General features: G+C 45.1%; 1 long non-coding RNA gene across 5 annotated transcripts in view; it reads left to right on the forward strand.

Moving 5' to 3' along the window:
- Positions 1–12,511, forward strand: part of LOC136793777 (uncharacterized) — an 87,146-nt gene that overhangs the window by 2,680 nt on the left and 71,955 nt on the right. For 2 of the 5 annotated variants that reach the window (XR_010839456.1, XR_010839454.1), the window contains exon 2: positions 12,070–12,441. The exons of 1 other annotated variant lie outside the window; for it this stretch is intronic. This is a non-coding gene — a long non-coding RNA (uncharacterized lncRNA). Of the gene's footprint in view, positions 1–3,804; positions 3,880–12,069; positions 12,442–12,511 lie in introns of those variants that run through there. 2 more of the 5 variants (XR_010839455.1, XR_010839458.1) reach the window with 2 other exon arrangements.

Raw genomic sequence — 12,511 nt, forward strand, 5'->3', positions numbered from 1 at the left:
AATTCATGAAAATGGGTAATGAATCTTTTTATAGAGCCAAACGAATGTAAAAATCTTTCTTTCTTTGCTAATTCACCAGGGTTTGTAAATCAGCATCTCTGTTGATAGTTTCCTATCAGAGTGCTGCGAGTTCTTTCAATCTTTGCTGTCACACTCTTGTTTAGGCTAAGGTTTCCGTGGCGGAGAGTGGTTTTCCAAGCACCATTGCTTCTTGCTGTAGAACCCTTTCCTATTTGAGTCCTCACTACCAGTTGTGGTTCAAGACTCATTTTGCCACCACCGCTGCCAGCAGGGGGAGACCTGCTCCTTTAAATGCTACACTTAGCGAATTGCAAGTAGGCTTTTCCTTTCTGCCCTCACGGAGTGTCACAGACTGGAGGTCAGAAACTGCACCTCTGCCCAGCCTACTTCATTAAGTTCTTCGCGGCCCTGTCCATGTGACGATTTGAGTTTTCAGTCCTGTATAGTATGCCACAAAGAGTTAACCCTGTGCTGTTTTATTTGAAGATATTTTCAAGTATCCAATCTAGTCTATAATTTACAATATTATATTATTATATAATTATTATATAATTATTATAATATATATTATTATATACACTATTATAATTTACAATATTTATAAATAATTCTTTACTACTTATTTTAACATTTAAAGTTGAATTTAAAATTAAAGTTATGGGCTTCCCTGGTGGCGCAGTGGTTGAGAGTCCGCCTGCCTGGCGACTTCCCTTCCCTGGCGGGGAACACGGGTTCGTGCCCCGGTCCGGGAAGATCCCACGTGCCGCGGAGCGGCTGGGCCCGTGAGCCACGGCCGCTGAGCCTGCGCATCCGGAGCCTGTGCTCCGCAACGGGAGAGACCACAGCAGTGAGAGGCCCGCGTACCACAAAAAAAAAAAAAAATTAAAGTTATTTATAAATTATTTTAAAGTAATTAAAATAGTATAGTAACAGTGAAAGTATGCAAAAGATCTAGTTTCAAATCCCAGCTCCTATCGATATCATTTTATAAAAGATGGGGCATTCAACATCTTCTCTCAGACATAGGAAGGACGATAGGCCATAATCTCACAATTCAAAAATTGAATAATTTCTGCTTTATGAAAAACTCATTGCTATTCTTATTTTTCCAATTTTGCTGAGGATCAGTGAAAACATCGCTACAAGGACTGGCATCAGTTCTTGGAGTGACACCTGAGAACCATCTTCTTTTCCTGAACCTTAGTTTGGCCATCTGTAACATATCTGAATCTGGCATCCAGCATTACTGCTGACCACTTCACAGTTTTTTAAGATGATTTGATGGGATGGTAGGTGTGTGTATGCCCCAGAGTTCCAGCAAGAGGAAAGGGGCTCCAGCCTGTGCATGGGGAGAGAGACCTACAGGTCCCAGGCTGGCAGATGCAGATTTGGGTGATAGCAGGATGCATGTTCCTTGTTTCCTTAGCAGCCAAGAGACTGGGCACCCACCAGCCAGGTTAGTTCTTAGCTCATATTTTTAGGGTTATCTAGAAGAGCAGAGACAATAAAAAGGCACTTGGATTACAGTCAGGGTGTTGATATATAGGCACAGGTTTGATTTCAGGGACAATGGAAACCCCTCCCTAATAGCTCTCCATCTTCTTGCCCAAACCTGAAATTCCTTTAAGAGTAATTGCTCGACATGCAAATACTCCAGAACCCAAGACAAATTCTCTCATAACAACTGACACAGAGTGCTATTTCCAGACACTGTCCTAAGTGATTTGCCCAGATTTACTTATTTAATCCTCCCACAGTCCTGTGACATGGTTGTGGTATCATTATCCTCGTTTTACAGAGGAGGAAACTAAGGTAAAGAGGCCATATCACTTGCCAAGGTGACTGGTGGTAAGTGGTGGAGCCAGGAACTGAATTCCAGAGTCCTTGCTTTTGGCCGCTCTGCTAGGCTGCGTGTTCAGTGGAAATGGTGCTACCACACCCTTTCCTGCTGTGCTGAGCAGGAGGCCAGTGGGGAGCGGAGCTGGAAGGCACTAGGTACAAGCACTTGTGTGGGAAAGGTTGCCAGGAATGAAGACTGGGCATTGTAAAGGCAAAGTGCAGAAAACACCTCCATCTGATCCTCTCTTTCTTTCACTCTGCACATGGTAGAGATATTTTGTTGTGTGTGACAGGGTATATGCTGATGTCAACCCACCTATCTTTCCAAACCACTCAGCAGCTGCATTTTACTTGTTAGATCCCCTGTCTAGAATCTTTTTAGTGGAAAGATTTTTAAAGTTTCATCTCCCCGCACTGAATGTGAAGTCTTTGATTTAAACTCACAACTTTTTTCTTTCTCTGGATGACTCAGAAAGCTGTTCAGTTGTCCCTTTGTGTAGAACCATTTGATTTTTGACAAAGGTTCTCCTTGGCCTGTATCTTGCCCAATGGGCTTCTGTCCCATTCCGTAAACAGCTTTCAGATCACAGCTGACATCCCCACCACGGGCTCGCCCAAAGGCAAGAAATACAGGCCACCACAGCAGAAAGCCAGACGGAGCTGAGGCTTTTCAGTGGAACCTGATGCTCTGTTACCGAGTCCAGGCTCACTGTGCTCGCCGAACGACAGGCCAATGAATCGGAGACGAGGCGCTGAGGCAGGGAATACGACTTTATTCGGAAAGCCGGCAGACGGAGAAGATGGCAGACCAGTGTCTCTGAAAAACCATCTTACCTGGGTCTGGATGCTAGTTTCGTTTATAGAATCAGAGAGAGAGAGGTGGTGAAGAATCAAAGTAAAAAGGCAGAATAGAGAGTGAGAGGTGGTGAGGAAGTAAAGTAAAAGGGTCGTCAGTCTTGCAAAATATCTCCTGGAATGACCAGCCTCCGTGAGGGCATGTGTTAGTTTCTTTTTTCTTACAGCCATTCACAGGTGGGCAGGGTTCCCTGAGGCAGGCCATTATGTATGATTACAATAACAAAAGCAACGAAAAGCAAAGGTTAAAGTTAAAGAAACACATCGAACATGGAGGCTGGTTTAGCTCTTCCATGTTACAACTCCGGTAATAGAAAGCTGGCTACAGAGCCCAAGATCAGGGGCAGCCTCCACACAGACATTCATTATTCCCGAATTGAACACTTTCCGCCTCTTGTGCCTTAATCCAGACTGGTTTGCATTATAATTTCTTGGGTACCCATCTGTCTCCCCCACTGGGGTCTAAACTCCTTCAGGGCAGGGATTATATGGAATGTTTTTCTCCCACAAAGCAAGTTCTACGTAGTAAGTGTTCAACCAACTTGACATCAGTGGGACCCCAGGTTCCTGAAAATTTAACAGTGGGCTTACCCATCACTGACTGGACTCCAGAGAAGGAAGATGCCACCAACCTGGAGGATGAGTGGCTGCCGGGGCCACTGGTGCAAGGGACGAATGGACATCCCCTTTTCTTTTGTTGGTTCCCTGACACTCTCTGCTCTCTCCCACTTCCAGGCCTTTTGCACACGTATGTGTCATGTTGAAAAGATGGAGTGAAGGTAGCTGCCGAAAGGTTTTTCTCCATACTTGTAATTCTGGCACAGAAATTCCAGAGCCTCTGTGGCTCCTCCTATGTCACCTCACGCCAAGCCCAGTCATTGGAGGGTCTTTTGAGCATTTGTTCAAGAATGCCCTGGAATCCTCCTTCCTCACATTTGATTTGGTTCGTGGCTGAGTCTATTTGGAATTCCATGAAGACCTTTGTAAAACTTGGTAGTCAGTAGAGATGACGGATGCCGTGGCTTTCCTTTGCAGATGGAGACGTGCCCAGGAACTTTGCAACCAGCACTCCCCTTTCCAGCGCTGGATAGGCAGGGCTGGTGCTTTTGACAGCCTTCACGCCGCAGGGTTGGCCAGCTGGGCTTCAGTCAGCATCTCAAACAGGTTGGATAAATCAGGTTGGCACCAGATGTTAGGTTAAAGCCTTGCCCAGTTGTTCATCAAAACTGGTGATTTTATCTCCAACAGATTGCCTGATCCCAGGTCCAAGATCTTAAGTCTCAAACAAGAGACAAGCAAGTAAATTCCGGAAAAGACTTAAATATGATATTTGTGGGAATAGGTTGTGGGCAAATATTCCTGTTTTATTTATTTATTTTATTTTTCATTGTGTTGGGTCTTCGTTGCTGCGCGCAGGCTTTCTCTCGTTGCAGCGAGCGGGGGGCTACTCTTCGTTGCGGTGCGCTGGCTTCTCACTGCGGTGGCTTCTCTTGTTGCGGAGCACAGGCTCTAGGTACAAAGGCTTCAGTAGTTGTGGCTCGAGGGTTCTAGAGCTCAGGCTCAGTAGTTGCTGCACACGGGATTAGTTGCTCCACGGCATGTGGGATCTTCCTGGACCAGGGCTCAAACCCATGTCCCTTGCATTGCAGGCGGATTCTTTTTTTTTTTTTTTTTTGGTCTGCATGGACTCTCTAGTTGTAGCACATGGGAGTAGTTGCCCCACGGCATGTGGGATCTTAGTTCCCCGGCCAGGGTTCAAACCTGTGTCCCCCTGCATTGGAAAGCAGATTCTTAACCACTGGACCACCAGGGAAGCCCTCCTATCTTTTTTAATCTGGGGAGTGGTCCTTTTGAAATTCATATGAAAAAGATGAGTACTCTTAGTCTTCCAAATTTGAAGTGGCATTTAAATTTAAGTTCTTAATGTCAGAGACACTTTCAGACATTCCTTATGCATTCATTCTCCAATGCTTTATTGGGTTTTCAGTCTATTTCAAAGACAGTGATGTCAGTACCTACAGTGGAGTGGGGTCTTTACAAGGCAGCTCATTTGCCTAAAATGTCTGGGAAATCATGTCCAAAGACATTACTAAGAGCATTTTCTTCTGGTATAAAAGAGTATGGTTTGTTCACCCAGAACTTGGGTTTCTTTGAGATGTTGAGTGTCCCTTTTAAGACTTAAAAGGATGCTTTTATCTGGTAAAATTTTATCCCAGCTGGAGTCATGGGACCCGCTGATCTGGAGGCCTTATTGGATTGACAGCCATCCACATGCTGAACTTCAGGGTTTTTGGTCCCTGGCTTTGTGGACAGGGATAACAGGATCACCCGCAGGATTCACCCACAGGGTAAATCCAAGAAAATTCACCGGATGTCTTGTGCTAATAGTTTAATGAAATTCTCCCTCCAGCACTTTCTGCAGGGCATGGGGATTTTCTCCAATGTCATCACACTTCAGGAGTGATTGTGTCATCCAGGTGTAGGTGTTCTTGGCTGTCCTTTACCTGTTGTCTCCTCATGTCACATATAGCCAAGAAAGCAGATGACAGGTTCATCTCTATTACATGGGGGAATTACCAAGTGGTTGCCTAGCAACTCACACAGCACAATCAACACGGTCTCTGTTGTGGAATGTAGAGTGGTTGACTTGCCTTTCGAGAATGACTGTATTTGCATATTTCTTTTGGTCTTCTGGAAAAATAGGTATGTTTTTCCTGGATTTGAGGCTATTACAATGGCCTTTTGTACTGCTTTACCCTAGTATTCATTTTATAGTAGCCCATTATTGTAAAAAATGACAATGATCTGATTAAATCATTAATACAGCAATTGCTTCGATTAAATTCAATTCAGTAAGCATCTTCCATGTGCCAGATACTATGCTAAATGCTGTCAGGAGTTATAAGGATGAGCAAGTATGGTCCCTGTCGCAAGGAACTTATGCGTTTAATAGATGTGTATAAATCATTTGTTTACACATGTGAGACAGCTATGATGTGTATGTAAAATAAAGGTATTTTTATTTGGAAGAGTTCCTTTGTGTTTGATCAAAGGATTTTTCACTTTTATTTAGATTCCTTCCTTTATAGCTTACAGCTGCGATCAGTTCAAAAAGCTGCAATCAGTTTGAAATCACTTTTAAGACAGAGCTCTTACTGGAATCTCAGTAATTAGCAGCTTTTAAACAGCTCTTTTGGAGTATGACACTGCCAGCGTTGTCGGGTAGGATGGTACTGCCCTGTGTCTGTACCGCAGTCTTTCTGCGTAATTGCTGCCCCACCCCCCTCTATTTTACTCGGTTCAGTTTAAAAGAAGCCCCTTCCTTTTCTTTGTCTACTTTGCAGCAGTGCCATCAGCCTCCCTCCACTTAAGGAGGGACTTTGGAATGTTCCAGATCTTGCATTAAGGAGTCTTTTGATCCCTTGAGCTAAGTTCTTTCCCACTGGGGAGACAATGGCTAGACAGAGCCTGGGGTTTGACTAGCCCCTTTCCCTTGAGTTGATTCCTCTGGGGGATTGGTTTGGCATCTTTTCTTCCTCAGGAAGGTGCCAGGCCATGGTGTGAAGGATCTGTTCCTGATAACACTGGTGCCCGACCCTGTGCACACTCACTGACTGCCCCTCCTGAATGGACGGGATCCACAGAGGAAGGAGGTAGCTCTTGGGGGTAGCCATACCCTGGCACCAGAATTGTCCCCCCTCCCCCATTTTTGTTAGCACACTTGGTTTCTCTGCTTGCTGTCCCAGTTCCCAGGGCGGGACCTGCAGCTTGCTCATCTTCTCTGCCTTCCATTTCCCTCCGATCCTTTGCCATTCTTGAGAAATCATTCAGACCTCCCATCTTCACATAGAGCACCTGACCTTTGCTTCCAGACCTGATGTCAGGCAGAAGGAAGGGGACAGAGGGGAGAAGGGGACTGTATGAGACCAGGCATTGTAGAGATTTTTCCTGACGCTTCCTCATTGCATCCTTACGACAGCTTCCAGTAGCCGCTCACGGCCCATTCCCCAGGTAAAGCTCAAAAGTGTGAACACATGCTGCTCTAACAAGTACTGACGTATCCTCCAGTCTCCTAGCAGCTTTTCCCTTATGATCAGACCAACATTTACTGTGTGCTTTGTTAACTCCTAAGGGTCAAGGACACATTAAAGAATAAGACACAGTCTCTACCCCTGGGCAGTTCACAGCTCAGTGTTGTTAAGTGCTGTGATGAGGGTGTAGAACACAGATGGAACACCAGTGAACTCAGGAAGAGGGTGGGAGTTCAGGAAAAGATATGTAGAGAGCCATTTCAAGATCTGGAAGGTTGACAGACAAGGGAGGCCTCTCTATTTACCTTTAAAAATGGGCCTAGAGCAGAGAATCATCAGTTCCCTTTGATGTTGGGAAATTCTTTACTGCTCTAATCTAAATCCTTCTCGCTGCAGCCTACCCCCCAGATTCTCTCATTCCAACTTCAGGTGAAATAGCAAAAATCTTTGCCTAATAACCTCGTCACTCAGAAGCCTTCAGCAAATCATATCTGGTGCTGTACCTTAACATAGAAAAGAGTTATTTCTTTTCCTCCCAGCCCCAAACCCTGCAGGTAGACTTCTCCAGCTGCTGCCCTAAGATTTCCCCCTTATTAGGGCCCTCAGTAGAAGGGTGGGCGGAGGCAGGGCCATCAGCTAGTGGGAGAATTGCTCTTGGAAGGAGTCTGCACTGTAAGCACGTTTCATGGTATCTTCACTAAAGACAGGATTTTTTAAGTTGAACGGCATATAGAGGAGAAGAATAAAGTGCACCGGCCTGTGGGTGCCAATGAGGTCAACACTGACATCCAGACTAAATTTTATTAGCTCTGAGCCCCTCTTGAAGGTCTGTAGAAGTTTCTACTTATCCTGGGCCCTGCCAACTCTTCCTCAGTTACTTCTGGAGGCCCCTGAGGTGTCTCCCAGAGGAAACAGGGAAGATCCACTGTGCTCTTCCACCGTGACCTCTTACTGATGGTCTACTCTTCACAGCCCCTTAAAAAGGATACCTCATCAGCACGTGTGTCTTCTGTAAGGACGCTGTTCTTATAGCGGTCACTCCTGTTGCCCGGGCATGGCATTCTCTCCTGGGGCCACGGGGAACAAATAACCTCCTCCCCGAATGGCTGTACTTTGCTGCCTGTGTCCCATAGCAGAACCACTTGTATCTTTAGTTGCTCAAAGTCTTACATGATTACTCCTCTCTCCATTTATCACCATAACTCTTCCCTCCCTGGGGCTGGAAATGAGTCTCTCAGGCAGAGAGAGGGGAGGGACAGGGGAGGACAGCTCATCAATTCCTTCCATTATTCTTATCTTTCTCCTCAGGAAGCTCTGCACCCAAACAAAACAACTCCCACAAAACAAAACGAACAAAACTCAAAACCCTTCTACTTCAATAAAAATAACAAAAATGTGCCAACTGATACAAATTGATACTAATACTTGGGGTGGGGGTGGGGCAGGGGACTTGGTGGCAATCTGTAAACTCCATCATACAGTTTATAAAACCCAAGAGTACTGAGGGTTTTGTTGTATAACATGAAGATGAGATAAAGACTACCCACCCCATTCTTTTTTTTTTTTAATTTTTTTATTTTTTAACATCTTTATTTGAGTATAACTGTTTTACAATAGTGTGTTAGTTTCTCCTTTACAACAAAGTGAATCAGTTATACATATACATATGTTCCCATATCTCTTCCCTCTTGTGTCACCCTCCCTCCCACCCTCCCTATCCCACCCCTCTAGGTGGTCACAAAGCACAGAGGTGAACTCCCTGTGCTACACCCCATTCTTAACGGTACCTCTTTTTTCCATAAGGGATACGATGCATGAAAGCTGCTATCTCACGGGCAATCTGCGAGAATGTCATTTAAGAGAAATTAGCAATGGTTGCAGTCAAACGGGGTTCTTGCTCTACAAGAATTTTCACCATAGACTAGAAACATCCATCCCTAAAAATACCAAAAAAACTAAAAAAACCCAACCAACACAAAACAAACTATTTGTTGGGTTGGCCAAAAGGTTCGTTTGGTTTTAAGTAGAAATAAAAGACATTTTTCATTTCCACGAAGAACTTTATTGAACAACGCATTCACTAACCGAATGAACTTTTGGGCCAACCCAATAGCTCCAAGTAATGCAAAAGACAAAGATAGAAATGGAATTTCCCTGAAAGTAGACTTCCTGGTATGGTGGACAGAGCCCAGGGTGTGGCATGAAAGATGTCAGTCAAATCCAGTCTTTGTCACAACCCAGGGTTCCCTGATTAAGTTCCCTTACCTCGCTGAGCTGCTATTTTTCAGTTCTAAATTGGAGTGATGATAATGTCTGCCTTTCTTTTCAGGGTTGTGAGAATGGGATAAGATAATGTAAGTGAAAGTGCTTTACAAACTGTAAAGCATTTGTTATTCTCTAAAGGAAAGCTGGAGGAAATCACAGCAGCTGCCACATCCATGTGGCTTTTACTAGGCTGGTGGGGTCATTCCCGGGCTGGCTCTGTGCCCACACATCATGTGTCTTCAGCACAAATGTGAGGCCTGGAACTGACGGAACCCATCTTGATACACTGCCTTGTCTTAAGGTCCAGTGGAAAACAATCCAGCCTGGTGAGGCCAGTCCTAGAACCAGAGATGATGGAACTGACCATGTAGTGAACGTGTGTGCTCACTGACGTCAAGCATCCGATCCTCTTCTCCATCAGAAGCCAACTCTTCTGAATCACTTTCCATCTCAGAATCATTACTGCATTTTCCCCAACATCATTCTTCATGTCAAGAGCATTGGTGATTGATGCTGCTTATCTTAAAAGAGTATTTTCACTATTATTTTGCGGGATTTTTTTCCAAGGTAGGGACACTTTTTGGGTTTTGATGCTGGCACTTTCTTGATCTTGCCAGAAGGATCCTGCATAGTGACTAACACCAGTACCAGGAAAAGCAGAGCCCCTGCCCTTGCCTGGAGTCTACTCACCATTGGCACAAAGATTTATTATGATAAAAAAGGAATGCTGTATTGCATCATATCCTTGGAAAGTCCAGCCTGTGTCACTAAATGGTCATGACTTTAGTATTAACAAAGGTTTTGTGACATGACTGGCCTCCACCAAAGATCTAACCCCAGCAGCAAAGGCTGCTCCAAGTCTAGGCATCCTTCATGCACCTCCCAAGCTTTTGGCCAGATCTGTGAACCTAAGTGAAGCTCTGGATATTGGATGATGACTGCAGTTATAGTAGTAGATGGATTAGCTTTTTTTTTTTTTTTTCCCTAAAGGATTCGACTTACATTGTTTTGATACAAAGGTTCTGTTAACACAGGATCTTGTCCCATTACCTGCCATTTCCCACTCAGAACATTGTCCCTTATGCTGTTTCTGTATAATGTGGCCTGTGGCTCACCCATTCATGGCTCCTTTGCTGACTCCTGGCTGGTCTTGCACCAGCCTCCAAGGTGAAAGTCTCAGCCCCGGGAAGAGCCAGCGCGGAGGAAGGGTCCTGTCGCCCTGCAGGTTCCCCCAACTGGTTGCGTTCTAGCGCCCCTAGTCGCACCCCTGCTCTCCAGGCTCTTCTCATCTTCCTGATGTCCACCCCCAAGGTCAAACTTCCAGGCTCATAGTCGGTCCCACCCACCTAGGCGCCTCACCACTCGGTCCGGTCCGCTGCTGGTGCGAGTCCAAGAGCCTCGCGTACCCAGAGCACCTAGAGGGGTGCGGAGAAAGGGTGTGGCGGGCAAGGGCGTCCTGATGGCATCTGCGCAGGCGCGCACAGTACCGTGCTCCCTAGGACTTGGGCACACACCCCGTGCTCTGCTACCTAGAGTAACCAGACTCTGCGGCGCCGGGACCTGCCCAAGGGCTGGAAAGCAAGTAAGGAACTCACTTTACACCTTCTTCAAGTGGTGAAAGAAACTGTAGAAACTAGCTTTTGTGGTCTAAATATATTCTAAAATCAAAACCCAAATGTTCCGTTATCACTGTTACTTGTTTAAAAATCCCTTTTAACATTCGCGTTGGCCAACGAGGGTATCAGGGACCAGAAACACATAGGATCTCTATCAAATGAGCACAGAATATCACTTCCACACATTATGCAATTTCCAGAATGGAGACAAAACCTCAATAAATATCAAATGGTCAATGGCAGCAACAAAGGCAAGTAAAGGCTGACATAGAACTCTGTCATTCTGTTCTGAAAAAAATAATATTATGTGTCCAGTATTTAGTCAACATAATGATGTATCACTACTATTTTCTTCTGGTGGGAGACCTGAAATTATGAAGAGATAGATTTCTGGATCTAAACAGGAAGAGATGGTGTCTGGCCTGGAGGAAGAATCTTCACGTGCATTGATGAGACAATAAACAAATACATAAGCAGCTCTTCTCTACCCGTTGTTCTGAATCTTCATTGATAAATCACTATATCTCACATGAACTTATGAATTTTTATAATATGTTAATTTTAATTTATTTATATAGACAAGAGCCTCACAAAAATATTTTCCTGGGGCCTGACTTAAGGGTGGCCACTGCCTGGCCGATGGTGTCATGGATTTTGGAGATATTAAAATATGAAAAAAACTTGCATCTTAAAATAGAGGAAATGCAACCATTTAGTGGCTTAGAAAAGACAGACATTTCTTTCTTTTTCACTTGAGGTACCCATTCCAGTCTAACAGGAGGCTCTGCTCCACCTGGTCATTCAGGGATCCAGATTCCTCTGCATTTTCCTCCGTCATCCCTTAAGGCATCATTCTCTCTTGTGTGGTCAAACCCTGGGCCTCAGGAAAGTTCATGTTCTGGTTCAAGAGAAGGAGAAAGAGTGTGGATGAGACAGCCACTATCTTAAGGCATAGGTCTGGCCATCTCTTCTGTTCCTGTAGTGTTCACTTAGCCTCATGGTCACACCTAACTGCAAGGGAGTCTGGGAAATGCTGTGCCCAGCTGGGCAGCTATGGGCCCAACTGCAAATATGTTACTATGGAAGAAGGGGGGAAAGATCTTGGTGAGATTCTTGTGGTCTCCGTTTCAGGCAGCAATTGAATGAATCGTGTCAATTGCTAGTTTGTCCTAGAGACACCTATGAGGGTTTTGTTTGTCACCTGGAGGTTGACTAGGACAGTCATGGCACAGCCTTTGTACTGCCATTCATTGAAGTCCTCATTACACTCTTATTACTGCTCACCTTGATGGATGAGTTTCTGAACTTCTTTTTGGTCTAGACTGTGGTAGCGACCTGTTGCTTTTTGTCATCTGGAATCCTTTCACCTGTCCCCTGGTAGTTGTACCCTGATTTTCCTCTTGGGAAACCTCACATTTCCGTCTTTGGTGCCCTGTATGCAGAGCTGACTGTGCTCCGAGATCCAGAGGTGGGCATGTGACTACAGCCTGGCCATGGTGTTTTGCTTTTGCTTGGTGACGGACTCTTGACCAAATCGGAGCCAAGAAAATGCAATGACGCTTTCGCTAGGACTGCAGAAAGGAAAACACTTCCCATCTTTTCTTCCACAAGTCGCCAACCTAGGAAGATATAGGACTGGAGCTCTGGCAGCCATCTTGCCCCTACAAGAATTCCAAAGCTGGAGAAAAGCAGAATCCAGAATCAAGTCCTGATGATATTGCTTGAGTCCTGGTTCAAACTGGGCCTGAGCCACCAGTGTGCCTAAATCCCTGGTCTTCTCAGTCACAAGAGACAGCATCCACCCCTCACCCTTGGTAAGTCATTTAGAGCTGTATCCAACACAGCATTAACTGATACAAGGGCTGTGTAGACTTGGTCCCTTTT

Source organism: Kogia breviceps, chromosome 3, assembly GCF_026419965.1.
Source record: "Kogia breviceps isolate mKogBre1 chromosome 3, mKogBre1 haplotype 1, whole genome shotgun sequence".
Classification (NCBI taxonomy): Eukaryota; Metazoa; Chordata; class Mammalia; order Artiodactyla; family Physeteridae; genus Kogia; species Kogia breviceps.